Raw genomic sequence first — 14,931 nt, forward strand, 5'->3', positions numbered from 1 at the left:
ATCCTAATAGTGGCCGGGGCAGCTTTTGTGAGCTTGGTTTTTACCAAATTGCAGATCAAAAATGCTATTCATCTGCAACACTAGCTTCGTGCCTTACATCCACTGGAGCTCTTTTTTGCACACTCCTGTTTGAAATATAACTCTTTGCTCCTGGCTCACCGGCTTATGTCCTTTTTAGAATCCTCCCTCCTCGGCATCTACGCCCACCTACCTGTGACATCAACAGAATCCCAGAATGCATTGGGTTATTAATGCACTCATCAAGAAGTCACATGGACACCCAACTTTTGTTATCCCCGTTCACCTCATCAGTATGATCAATGTGACTACCAGAAAGAACTGCAGGACTAGATGTACAGATAGACACTTTTCACAGCAATAATCCTTTTCACAGCATTAAATCGGTTACGTTTTCATATGCTCTGCTTAAAGTAACTTGCTTATGATTTGAGGGTTTCAGTAAGAAGTAGCACAGAAAAGGACATTTTACATTGCCCCCGAGTCAAAACAATAGAGTTGGGAAAAATATGTGCTGCACAGGTTTTTATAGCTCTACACATAAAGGCAATGATGTATTACTTATGAATGATGACATGGCAACATTCTGTCCCTGGTTAAATGTGACTGACAGGGTAAGGGACTTGACGTTATCAAGGGGGAATGGTGATCCCTTTCAACCTGGGGCAGAGGGGTTTGCCAGAGCCAGTCTTACCCAATGGTGGGTTGATAGTTGATAGGGGCCCAGTCTCTGTTTCCCACCTTATGTGTCTGGTTGCAAGTGGGAAGTACAACTTTTGATAATCCCAGAACGGCTGTCCAACTTGATGGCCAGTGTTCTCTCTCTTCCCCTTCAGGTCTAATTAATCTAGAAATCATTGTGGCGGAGGACGGAACATGCAAACCACCAGCAAGAGATGCAACAGGGAAACATCAAGCCGGTGGACGTTGTTCGCTGTGGACTGGGAAGGATGACACTCGGCTGTCAGGGAATAGAAACTCTGAAACTGACATTGGGTGCAGCAGACCACCTTTGCGAACCACCAGCAGATCCGCTTTTAGAAAAGGCGCAGGGCTTAAAGGGTCCTTTGTGGCTTCCCATTTCATAAGCCAGCCCCTGACAGCGAGCAAGGCAGAGATTGTCCCAGGTAACCAACTGAGCACACGAGCCAATGTAAAAGGGGTTATGGAGGAGATTAAAGGGATGGGAAGAACGGGCCTGTGGGGGTTGCTAGGGTTAAGTCAAGGGGTGAGGAGGCGGACTAATAGACAAGTGGATTGGAGCATGGAGGAGACTAGCAGATAGACTATTGGTTGGTGAGATAAAGCAGTACATGTCTATGAGTGTGTGTAGGGTGAGTGAGTGGGAGGGCCGGGGGAGTAAGTGAGATTGAGTGGGAAAGGTGACAGAGTGAAAGGAGGGTGAGTGTGAGAGGAGGGGTGGGGCATTGTGTACAGTGGAGAGTAGTGGAAGTGGGAGAGTAGTGGGGATCAGTATTTGCTTTAGACAGCAGTGGTAGGCTGGGGGCTGTGCTTGACTTCATCAAGGCGTGCTATGATCTACAGGCATGTGATTTGAGACAAAGGAAATCAATTGTGTCACACCGCAGCCATGCAACACAGCAAAGCCAGGCCCCCACCAGCTTTTCTAATGGCTCCTGGTGAACCGCCTGTTTCATGGGACTTGTGGGTGGACGCTTTCAGGGTGTATTTGAGAGCTGCAGGCGGAGCAACGTACAGTGATGACAAGAAGGGGCGGCACTCTTGAATTGCATTTGAACTGAAGGACTGAGGATTTTCAGACATTTGCCAGGGGAGGAAGTGTATGTACCTGGCAGTGGAGAGGGAGAGAGAGTGGTGAGCGCCTATGAGACTGCCCATAAGAAGTTGGAAGGGTGGTTTGGCAAAAGGATCAATGTGGTGCTTGAACAATATAATTTCTTTTCCAGAGCGCAAGGAGTTGGGGAAAGTATCGACTCGTATGTCACCGCACTGCGGATGTTATTAGCCACCTGCAGGTTCAAAGGATCCCAGGATGAGTATATTAGGGATCAAATAATGATGAGAACCAGCAATCCCAAGGTCAGGGAGAGACTATGGATAGAAAGTGATCCCCCGCTGGAAAAGGTGATAGAGATTGCCAAAGCAATAGAGGTATCAAGTGCAAGTGTCCAGATTGTCACAGAGAAGGCAAACAAGCATGGTCAAGGAGATTGAGTTCAAGCCATTTTGCCGTTGTGTAGGAGGGGTGCCAATGATGTCAGAAGGAAAGCAGAAAAGCCAGAGAGGCAAGGAGCCAAGGCTAACAAAGGGAACAATAGCGGTGGTTTGCAGGAGGTTTGCAGGAGATGTGGTTGGTCCAGTCACTTCACGGGGGCCAAGGAATGTCCGGCTGGAGCAGTCGAGTGCAGACGGTGCAGGACCAGAGGACACTGTGCCAGGATGTGCAAAGCGAACTTGGACGAGGGCGGTGTACAGGGAAAACAGACAATAGGCATGATTGAATCTGACGGGAGTGTAGTGTGTCAAGATGTGGTTGATAGCACCAGGATGGGTCAAGGGGTGATCTTGCATGTGTAAGGAGTGACCAAAAGGGACCATGGGATGTGCTGATGGTGAATGGGGTATCCCTTGAAATGTTGGTGGATTCCGGGTCTCCATATACCATGATTTCTCCTGAGTTGTATAGGGAGAAATATGGAAAGAGGGTGGCAGACCTCAACCCCCCTGATATCAACCCGAGTGCGTATGGGCAGGTGCCATTATGGTGATGGAGTATGAGTGGGCGCAAATTGAGTTTAAGGGGGCGCAGCACTCAGGGTAAGCTCTATGTGGCAAGCAGGCTGCGCTGGACATTGAGATACGTCCTGGGAAAAAGATACCGGTTTTGAGTGTGGAGGAAGGTCCGTAGGTGGTGACGTCTGCGCAATATTTGCGCAGTCAATATCCCAAGGTGTTTGCTGAACAATTGGGGAGGTTACGTGGGTTCTCTCACCGAATTGTGATCAAGAGAGGGGCCGTGCCCAAAGTGCATACAGTCAAAGGGGTCCCGGTGTTGACCAGGGAACGGCTGAAATCTGAGCTGGCAAAGTTGAAAGCCTCAGGTGTGATTGAGGAAATTGAGAGCTTCGAGTGGCTATTCCTTGTAGTATTGGCCCGGAAACAGGATGGGGGTTTGAGGATGTGCGTTGATCTAATGGAACTCAATGCCAGTATTTGGGTAGATCGCCATCCTCTGCCCAACATAAATGAGTTGCTTTTGACGATGGGGCATGCAGAGTGGTTTTCTACCTTCGATCTGTCGTCAGCGTACCAAATTGATTTGCATTTGGAGCCGCGGCCGTTGACCTCTTTTCTGACACCGTTTGGCGCTTATAGGTTCTGCTGCATGCCTTTTGGTTTGGTGAGGTTCCTGGTGTCAGTTATTTTCAGGATGATATTTTGGTTTGGGGTAGGAGCATGATGACAGAGTGCACCAGGTGATGCGTATCCTGCAGCAGAGTGGGTTGACAGTGAAGCTGTCCAAATGTCAGGTGGGTGTGCCAAGCGTGTCATACCTGGGGCATACTTTGGGCGCTGATGGCATTAGGCCAAGGGAGGAGCTTGTGACAGTTATGAGGGAGGCTCAGTTCAATATAAATAAAGAACAACTCAAGTCCTTTTTGCGTATGACCGAGTGCTATGTGAAATTCATACCGTGCTAAGCGGAAAAGACGGTGTGCATGATGGTATTATTGAAAAAGAATGTCAGATTTGATTGGTCCCAGGAGTGCCAGAATGAATTTGAATTGTTGAAGAGGGACATGGATGAGGCTCCGTCTTTGAGGTCTTTCGACCCGAAGTATAGGACTGTACTCGCAGTCTATGCTAGTGAGGTTGGCGTTGGGGCGGTATTGGAGCAGTGGCAGGAGGGTGTATGTAAACCCATCGCTTTTGTATCTAGAGCTTTGAGGGAAGCGAAGAGGAGGTACGCTGTGATCGAGAGAGAGGCGCTCGCTGCTGTGTGGGCCTCCAAGCACTTTAGGACGTTTTTGTGGGGGGGATCCCATACGTGATGAGGACAGATCATAAACCCTTGGTGTATGTGCTCACGACCAGAGGGATGGCGTCAGTGTCTCCTAGAATAGCAAGATGGATGGTGGACTTGCAAGAGTTCAATTTCAGGGTAGAGTATCTCACCGGGAAGAAGAATTTAGTGGCGATTGCTTGTTACGGTTAGCTGTCGTAGCATGTGGTGAGGTGGCGGAGAGTGATGTTGGCGCGCAAGTTGCATGCGTTCTTCCTGCTGTGAATAAAAGTGAATGGGAGGCAGAATCCATGAAGAATGCTGAGCTCACTTGGATTAGGGATGAGCTGCAGAGAGGTTGGGACGCAGTCAAAGACAGGGTGGAAGGTAAGGGGTACACAAACGTCCTGTGTGAGTTGGCGGAGGGACCGTGGGGCATCACAACAGGGGGAGAAATTAGTCCCTCCTACGAGTATGAGGACTAAGTTGGTAGAGCTGGCTCATGAAGGGCATTTGGGCAGGTCGCAACAAAAAGGAGGTTGCAGGAAGATTATTGGTGGCCGGCCATGGATGAGGAGGTGGAAGCAGTGGTAAAAGAGTCTGGGGCCTGCGCACTTAGTGATAAGAGTAAGGTGATACACCCCAGCCTGTGTATCCGTTGGATGTACCCAACGAGGTGTGGTCGAAGGTGGCTTTGGATATCATGGGGCCAATTGAGTGTTTGCAGGGCGGGTTGAGGCTTTTGGTGGTGTTAGTGGATTACACTTCACGGTGGGTGGAGGCTGCTGCTTTAGAAAGCGTCACCTCCGATATGGTGATTGGTTTTCTTGAGAACATTTTTGACAGAGAAGGGGTGCCGGCGAGCCTGGTTACTGATAATGGCATGCAGTTTGTTTCCCAGCAGATGCAAGACTTTTTGAAGTTTTACGGTATCAGACATCAGACGGCATTGTACAATCCTTGTGCCAATGGTTTGGTTGAGGGGGTGAACTGTTTTGTTGAAGGGGCTATGCAGTTGGCCATAGCAAAAGGTTTGTCATGGCAGGATGTGTTATCTGAAGCTTTGTCGGCGTACAGAAGGACTCCGTCCGTGATGACAGGTAAACCCTGTTTGAATTGATGAGGGGCAGGAAAGCGGGTTTGAAGCGGAGGACTGTCGCTTTAGGGGGTGGCAGTGTTACCGAGGTGAATATGGCTGAGGTCTTGCAGAGGGTGCAGTTGCGTCAGGACCATGTGAGGTTTCAGCAGTCTGGAAGGAATCCGGTTGAAGTTAAAGTGGGTGACCAGGTCTGTGTCAAGAATCCCAGGTTTGTTCCCAAGGGGAGCAGCGTCTTCATGTCTCCTCGTGTAGTAGCGGGAGTTGGGACAGGTTATGTGGTTCTTGACGACGGGTCGAGATGGAGAAAAGGAGAATTTTGGTGCTGTGCAAGGGTGCAGCACCTTTGTTGCACCAGCTGGAGAGTGAACTGGATGGTGTTTCGTGTGACTTTCCTGTGCAACAGCATGTACACCAGCGTGAAACCAGGGAGGGTGGTGAAGAGAGGTGTGGTGTAGATGATCAGGAGGGCGGTGGAAGTGTGGTGTCGAGTGGAGGAGAAGTTCATGCTGCAGCAGTGTGTGGTGGTTGTCCAGCAAGGGCATGTAGGCCACCTGTAAGAATGAGAGATTATGTGTGGTAAGGGGTGGAGCGAGGAGTGAAAAATGACATTATTGATAGTTGCATTTTTAGTTTTGTGTGTTTTCTTATAGTTCCATTAGTTGACAATTCTTTTCTGCTTATTATAATTGTTCTTTTAGTTGTTCATGCTAAGGAGGGGGGGGGGGGGGAGATGTGTCATAATTTAAGTGCGTGCCTGGAATGCTGGCTCGCCTTGCGTAGTCAGCATTCCCGTCCTGTTGCTGTAAGGACGGTTGAGCTGGCCTTGGTGGCAGTGTGCCACGGGGTCTGTCAATAAAGATACTGAGTTGATCGGAACTACGCAGAGTCTTACTTTTCCTCACTATCCTACCTCTATCTCGAAAGAACCTTAGACATTTTGCTCCAGTGATTCACAAACAACTCAAACCGTTTGGTATGACCTGAAACATACAAAGCTCTAAAGGGAAACCAGGCCGTTCAAACATCAGTGATGAAAATCTAAGATTCAAGATCACCAGAAAGAATGCTTATATCAAAAAGGTGACAGTGTGGCTATTCTGTCAACAAAACCCCCCAAAGAAATCTCTACTACACAATTGCATTGCTTCATCCTGCAAGTCATTGTCAGAATTATTCTGGACCTACAATGAACCTAGACTGCTTTCAGAATGTGTCTGTTCCCCTAACTCCACTCAAACCTCTTTTTGTTTAAAAGTAATGAAAGCCATTATCCAATCCATTGATGGTGTCACTTGATCATCTACTCTCCCAGTCTGATTATCAGACCGACGCCTCCTGCCCAGCCTTAACTCTTATCTCCAAGTCTGATCTCTTTTCAGTAAAACATATGAGAGCCTCCAAGGAGTAAGTGGATCCTTGGCCCCGGCAAAACCATCAGGGACAAAGTCAACACGTTTTCCACTGCTCTAATAGCTTGTCAATAGTTCTTTGGAAATGTGCATCTTCCAGCTTGGTTTAAAATCACACCCTTGTTCAAGAAAGTTACAGATGATCCTAGCGGATTACAGCCCAATTGCCAATACCCCTTTTATTGGCAAATTCACAGAGAAAGTAAGGACTCAATTGTTGGGCTACTGCGGAACACACAACCTCCGACCCCATCATCATCCATTCACCTTCCCACCTACCAGGGGTACAGAATTCACCTTGCTCTCCACCCAAGATGAAAAACTGAGATAATTGGATGCCAACTACTCTACTATCATCAGTATTTTGTATCTTTCAACAGCCTTAAATATGGTCATCCATGCCACACACCTAACCAGTCTAGAGTACTCCTTTGGCTTATCTGGTCTGCCCTGGATCAGAGCTCGTATTATTTGCTAGATAGAAAGATCCAAGTCATATCTGGGCCCTACGGTGAGTTCGAAGAACTACCCATCCTTTACAATGAGGGGTCCAAGAAACAGGGGATTGGGTTAGTCAAATCAATTTGCCATCTTGAGAGTGGATGGAGTAGAATTCCCTGGGCTCGCCCTCCCCTCTGAGATATATGATATTTATAACGCACCTGTACACAAGTGTTTTTAGGAGTGAGATGCAGCAGCATTCGGATGTACTCTGCAAAGTTACCATCACCTCAAATAGAAACAGGAATCTACAAGCCTTGGGCCTTTCAGAATTTTATCGTGGAAGAGAAGCTGTGAATGGTCAATGAATTTAAACCGCAGAAGAGTAGTGACATACAAACTTTCAATTCAATTCCCATATCTGCATCTATGAAGTGAAGGTACATTTTGTAGGTTTCGTGAACAATAGTTTGTGATGGTTCACAAACTCTTGTTCAAAGAACAAGAGCTGCAACCTCTTGTTCAAGGAACACAGACAGTCACGGAGCAACGCAGAACTGCAGACTGGCTTAAAGGTCTTTTCAAGCCAACTCTGATGGCTCTGTGCATATTTGAAGCCTCAGGTGTAGCAATTAAACCTAATACGGGCAATTAATATCCTGCCCAATATCGGAAGCTTAATAATGTGATAATAGCCCAATTAAAGCTTCACTAGAGAGAAGAGCAATTAAAGATTCACTGGCGAGAAGAGCAATCTAAATCCTAGAAACAGACCGCCTGATGGAACAAACAATCCCTGGCTGGCTTACAAAAACGTACCAACCCAACTCTATAAACGAGGCTGGGAAAAGCCATCCGGCATAGAAGGCTGGGAGGAAACAGATGTGCTACTCAACATTCACTGGATACATGGAGTCCACGTCTGTAACAAGGTACTATACTTGCTGTTCATTACATCGCAGAAGCTCTGCCAGATGCATGACAGAAACCATACTATCAGGACTAGTGGTGTGACGGTGAAATCCAGAGCTAGGTTCTACACTAGTGGACCTAAGGAGAAAGGAAAGCCTGAGCACTGGGTGCTTCCACATTAAGCTTAAGGAGAACCACCACTGGCTGGAGCGACAGAATATCATCTGCCTGATAAGGACCCAGACTGAGGGGGCAGAAATAATCATTGCAGCAAAGTGAGGACCAAGAGGTCAGAGGCCTAAAAGGAGTTGAATACTTAGAGCCAATAGGACATGGGGAGGACAAAGGGAACCAAGTTTGTGGCAAAGCGGCCTGATAGATTTGTATGCCTTGAACGACTGGCTGTGGAGAGACCTGAGAGAAGAAGGTGCCAAGAAGAAGAAACTCTGTAGAGGTCAGAATCGGGAGTACTCCCTGGAAGGCATTGCCAAGCGAAGCAGCTTGTGTTAATTGGTTTATAAAATAGGGCTGGAAATGTAAAGCCTAGGTCCGTGTACACCTGTTGACCATATTTTCAGAATATTCATTTTTTGTAGTATAGTGTTAGCCAGGAGACTAAAGGACTGGTTGGGAATATGTGTGAACTTTTATGTTGGCCATTTCTATTGGACTTTGGTTAGTTGAGTAGGGCATCTCTGGAGTGACAGAGACTTTGGGTGGGATTTTAGGTTACAAGAAGTCACCATTCTGAGGTGCAGGGAGCACCTGGAGAACCCATATTCTGTTGCCCCAACCTTGATATTGTTCTACAAATTAATTTCTAGTTATTTCCAGATCACTTCCCTAGTTCTCGTATGTGTTTATTCAACCCCACCTTAACACCACCTTTGGACGTCTGCTTTATCACTGCTCAATCTTCCTATAGCCCCCCCTTTCTAATTCTATGTTTCCCGTTTACGGAGTCCCTCAAGGCTTCATCCTATCACCTGGTCTATTTAGTTCATCTTAAACCATTGGTAGATCTCATCATGCCCCAATCAGTCTAATTTTCCTTCTAGATCCATGTAGATGACACTTAAGTAACATTCCATCTTCACAACTCCTTAGTTGATATGCATCGGATTCCAGATTGTAAATTAGCCTGTCCTGAATCTGGAGTAGTCAGGCTGCCCACAGTCCTTTCTTCATTTGGGAACCTTAGGGTGTCTAGCCCCTTTCATAGGCTAGCATGGGCTGCCTTTCTTCCAGATCCTGGACCTGAGGGACGGCCTCTTCTCCCACTCTGGGTCAGCTGGGCTCTCTCAGGTTCTTCTCCTCTGCACAGCAGGGTAGCTGCTGGGCACAAAGCAGCCTTCCTTCCCATGCTTCGGGCTCAGCCAACTGCCTATTGGCTGAACTGTCTGGCTTCCCCATTGGTGGAAGCAGTGCTTACATCATAGGCCTCCAGGGTAGACCATCCCCTATTGGGCGGTTTGAATACTGGCTGAGCCAAATAAGAGTTCAAATTAACCTAACTATACAGCCTTTTTTCTCCAGTTTATTTGGTTTGCTCTTCCTGGGTAGGTGGTCGGTATGGCTCTCTGTATTCCTCTTGCTCTGGTAAATAAGCTTTTATTTTATTTCACTATGTACTTGTGGTTTTGTAGCTTCCATTTAATTAATTGCCATTACATTTACCCAAGGTCCTTGATGGGGAATTGAACCCATGTCTCTTTACGTGGGAGGTATGAATTTTACCACTGTGCTATTTCCGCTGTACTGCTACTCAGTTGTGAGGGAGGCTAAAGCTTTCTCCCTGCAGTACATCACACTGGATGTTGCCGACTTGACAAGACGCCTCATCCACAGTGCACGGTCAGGCAACCGCCAGTCTCCTACTTCGCCGCCACATGGAGCCATTCATGCCATCCTTTTAAATACCTGATAAGCCTTCATCTGGACAGCAAAATAATTCAAAACGCAAAAATGATTGATAACCTTTGGGTGTGCTTTTGTTATAATAGCTCTAGGCATGATCCAATTGAAAAGATCAACCTCGTCTAAAGCTGGAGAGGGGAACCCACTCTACGTTTTTGGAAACATTATGGCAGGAGGAGACGCATTACGTTTTATTTTTGTTTTATTGTTTAAAGCACATACTTAGCTCGAGACTAATGGAACGCTGTACAAGGTGTGGGTAGCTATTGTTTGGGTTGGCATCTTTTAACAATAGCGCAGTACTGCGAGTTGCGGTCTGTGCGTCAGACTTTGTATCCATTAGGATTATTTCTCGTCAGGTGTTGAAAAGTTACGACTCGAAAGCTTTGTCTGCCGTCCTGGAGGTGTAGAACAGCCAAGCATAATCTGAAGCCGTTTATGGGGCAAACCTTTATGGGCTATGTAACATTGATCGCTTTTTTGTTAGTAAACACATTTTCAAATAACCCTTCCAAAAGCTACACTCTATACTTTTGCTTTCTGAATTAGAGGAGTAAGAATAGGTTATAAAGTTTTGATCAATCCAATTTCACATTGAGTCCTTAGGGGTCTTTTGGGAACACTGTGCAAGACTTCCCTGGTCTAGGTCAATAATATTAAATTGCAATGATTTTAAAGCTGGAGTATTTATCACTCGGCCCCGCGGATAGAAAACTGCATTTGTGGAGCAGGCGAGGCCAGACGTGATGGAAAAAGTAAGGGGAGCAATCTGGCCGTTAGGTACTTTTCTATTAAAACCACTGTTGCCATAGAGAACTATTTAGTTGAAAGTGAAGCTTTCATAGCAAAGCCAAAAATATGTGAACTTAAAATGTAGGCTTCATGCTACTGACCGGGTTCACTGAGACAGCAGAGATCAGGGCAAATTAACATACTTTTTCTTCCTTTGTGCCATAGATGCCGAAATTGGTAGAAATATGCTCAGGCCTTGTTTGAGAAAACATGTAGCCGGGTCCAAGATGGAAGCTTTATTGGTGTGCAGGTCATCAACCCAAGTATTTGTTGTGTTTCCTTTAACTTGTTCAGACAACCAAGGCTGCGCAGAAATACATACTTCATGCACATTAATCTTTACATAAACCTAAATATTGTGCTTACATAGAGGAGGTGTTTTTTTTGTTATATTTCAGCTGAAGTGAGAGGTTATTTTGATCATTGTTACCTTTGATTGTTAAGGTGATATCAAGCTTAAAACAGTTAATGCTGTCCAGCAGCTGCTGGATAATGAACATTGGTGCAACTGTGCAGAAACACTATTATTCCTCAATGTGGTGGTGCTATTTTTCTCAATGTTAAGATGCTGCCAATATAACTTGTAATCAAATGACATATGATGGTGACAAACACATTTTGAACGTTTTCGATGGAATTCAAGATGAAACCAACTGGTATTTGCATACTTTTTTGTACATTGGTAATTATGTTGAGGGATTTTTGTAAGAAAATGTTCTATTGCATAGTATTATAATAAGCATATTTTCATTTGATTACAGTGTCTTGAACTAGAGTATAATCTGCACACTAAGTACTCTGTGTGGGGATTAACTTGGATTAATTTGCTATTGAAGTTAGACTTTGCATCTGGTGGACCTGCCTCCAAAATCTTCTGACACTGGACTTCTTCAAACTGCCAAATTGTCAGATCTTTTTAGACTTCCTTACCTCAATGAAGTAATCAGCAATCATACTCCTCTAGTCTTGTATCATTGAGTTATTTTGGACTTTTCTGAAATTGTTGCTTCTCTCTCTTTCAATAAGTATTACGTTTCCTTCTGCATCCAATTTGCCCCTAGCAACAGCACTGCCTTTCCAGTTTTCTAGATTTCAGGTGGTTGGAGTTATTCAGACAGGTGTAAGGATTTCCTTCTGCATCTGTGATGCAGACCTTTTAGTGCCTAGAACTTAAGCCTACTTCTGCCAGCCTTCTGTGAATTTGTAACTTGTACAGAAATTATACTCTTTTGCATTACACCGGCATCAATCGGCAATCCCTTTCTTGCCCTCCCCAAATTATCCCTTACTCAACCCTTGTCGATCAGGATAAGAGCTTTGTTTAGAAAAAAGCACAATCATGTTGAGTTTGTCTTCTTTTGCCATTGCAATGACTAGTATTTTATGCGTATGACAACAGTAAAGTATTAGTCTTCTATTGCAAACTTCATTTTTCATGGCATATTGTGATACTTTTGAGTACACTTCATAAACCATCGGCATCTTAACAAAAATATTTCCAAAATATGCCTGAATGATCAGAGTAAAAAATATGTCTTCTACAAGTTAATTCCCACTGCATTAATTAACATAATATACCTCAGCCCATCAAAGGTTGTATTCTGTTCTTTAGGAAAAAGGCTGTATATAATTCCTTTTGCTAACGCTTTATGACTAGAAGGTTTGGTGTCGGCATCTTTATGATGGGAGCATGCAGGCTCCCATTTTCCATGCCCAATGCAGAGTAGCGTCTTGGAAAAGGTGTGCTCTACTTAGGCGACTCAGCAAGCTATTGACACAGAAGTTTGGAAGGAGGAGACGACAGCTCTTTAGCTCTCACGATGAGCATTACGGTTCTTGGCAAGTTGATTTACTCCTGGTGAAGCCCCTGAATGTGTACTTTAGGTGGAACTCTTTTTCCCTCAAATTTCAGAAACACTTGCATCTATGCATCACATTCATGCAACCCTGACCGATTCAGCAAAGGAGTGTACAATGTGGTAACCACCAGTACTTAGTATAATGATCTATGGCAATGGCTATTTTTAAGGCATTAAGTTTTGTTTCTCCACTGCACGATCATCAATAGCTGTAACAAAGGGTCTAAAATTCTGTCACTGACAATTGTTACGTCGAGTGGCAAAACAAAAACTGTGTGCCAGTGCATACTGAATTCTGTGGCAGCATTTGCACACAGTGTTAAAGCAATGTCAGGAAAATGTTGGCACTATTAGTAATTTCAGTTATCACTAAAAGGCCTTTATACATATAAAAAAGAAATGCATAAAATAAGCGTTTTTGGGAGAATTCTCATTTCTGTGCTAATTCCCTTCAACCTTAGAGATCCCAAGCTCTTTTGCTGGACTTTAGGACTTTTAATTTTTATCCTGGAGTAAGCCAGGCCTTTTTCTCACTCATGTATTTTTTTTAACCGATTTGAACTCTGTTTCTTTGTGTTTGGAGTCTGAAACTCCATATGCATCAGCTTTTGGCAGTGTGACACAGCACCTTCAGTGCAGTGTCACAAAGTCCTTTGGATTTCTCATAAGGTTTAAATACCTTCTCTTGGGTAAACTACTTTTCCCAAGAGTAGTAAAGTGAAATTGACATTACTTATCCATTTGTCCTACGTAGGTCCAGTACACCCAGTCTTATTTGGAAATACCGGGGGGGGGAGGGTTAATTAGTAGCCCCTTTTCCTACTTACTCATGTAAACATTTTTATGATACCCTCACTATATTTAATGGCTGGTGTCAGTGGTTTAATTTTCCTACCATTGTGTGTTTTTTTTTTACCGAGTTTGCGGCCTTTACTGTGGTCGCTCCCACGGTTAGTACTTTCTTGCCAAAGGCATCTTGGCGTCTCGCTTCGTTCTCAGGAGAAGTCGTGCACTTGTGCTGGGCCTTCGCCTTCCTCGCCTCTGCCGCCGACACCACCGAGTCTGGAGTTGGTTGGGAGGATAAACACTTGGGGGTAGACTCTGGAGCCTTAAACTTTTTTTCCAGGCGTCCTTTCACTGCCAGGTCTGAAAACAGGTGACGCATTGTCTGCAACCCCTCCTTCCATACATGGTCTAGTATCGGTAACGAGAACACAGACCTCCTTCTCTTACCCATGTGGTCGAACAAAAAACAGTCCTTTTTCTGTTCTTCCTGGGACAAACCAAATTCTTTGCATGCCTTCTCCCTCATAGAATGGAATGACGCGATGTCGTCCGGAGGGGACGGGTGAGCTGGGCTTCTAGGGGTTTCCAACTCCACCTCTGACTCCCAGGTTGGATCCCTGGAGGGGGATGATGAGATATCCGACATGGCTCCCCTGTCAGACTCCGAATCTGGCAGCTCACCTTCCTCTTGTGCCAGTGCTGAGATTGGGGTGCGTAGGTGCGTCGGTTGACGGGACGGGCCCGTCGATGGGTGACTGTGGCAGGTTTGCCTGAGGTAGTCTCTGGTCCAACGACTGTAACAACGATTGAAGCGTGGACAGAATTTCCAATGACAAAACAGATTGAGGATTGAGAAGAGGGGCAGATACCGGTATAACGGATCCCCTCGACGACTTGTCAGCCACTCGTAGCCCTAGGTCTGCTGGGCCAGCTATTCTCTCATTCTCGTCCTCCGAGGACAGCAACACAGCCTGTTCTTGTAGTAAAGTATCCGGGGGGATCGGATCAAAAACTTCAGGCCTCCAGGCCTCCTGTAGAACCCCCGTCGATGTCGTCGTCGGTGGGACGGTGGATGCCACCTGCGTAAGTGGCAGGGTGGAGGCCGATGACTGGGCCGCCGTCGACGACGGTGACTTAGCAGGTGGTTTTGGCGGTCCCGCCTTTTCCACACTTGGCTTGCTTTTACTCGACTCGTGGTCGATCTATGATGATCGCCCGAGGAGGATTTCCTTTCCTTTGATGAAGATGATTTCTTTGACGAGGAGTCTCTAGTTGAGTGACTTCCAGACGACTCTTTTTCCGTCGGTCGAGATTTCTTCGCCGGTGGTTCCGACGAGGTAGCGCGGCGTGATGTTTTCGCCGATTGTGTGGAGCCTACCTCCGAAGGGGGGTATGCCCCCGCTCTCTCATTCAGCCATGCCACCAGTCGTCGACTGCGGTCTTTGAGGGTTTTTTGAGAAAACCCTTTGCATATGTCGCAGTTATCCGCCGAATGATGAGGGTGGAGGCAATATATACAATCCATATGTCAGTCCCCCTCGTAAACTTTTTTCAAGCCGCACGTCGCGCAAGGGCGGAACAGCGCTTTTCCTGACACGGAGGACATTTTCTGTACTCAAATTCCAGTAACACAACCTTGTACAAAATAGTAAGATAACGCGAGGAGATCCCACTACTTTGGAGACGGTTGAAATCTGAAGTGGAACCGCGGGG

The 14,931-nt window shown here is 45.9% G+C and overlaps 1 protein-coding gene across 25 annotated transcripts in view; it reads right to left on the minus strand.

Moving 5' to 3' along the window:
* LRRFIP1 (LRR binding FLII interacting protein 1) overlaps positions 1 to 14,931 on the minus strand; it is an 813,895-nt gene that overhangs the window by 281,892 nt on the left and 517,072 nt on the right. The gene's annotated exons all lie outside the window — the stretch shown is intronic.

The sequence above is a fragment of the Ambystoma mexicanum genome, chromosome 9 (genome assembly GCF_040938575.1).
Source record: "Ambystoma mexicanum isolate Mex_15411 chromosome 9, UKY_AmexF1_1, whole genome shotgun sequence".
NCBI classification, from domain to species: Eukaryota; Metazoa; Chordata; class Amphibia; order Caudata; family Ambystomatidae; genus Ambystoma; species Ambystoma mexicanum.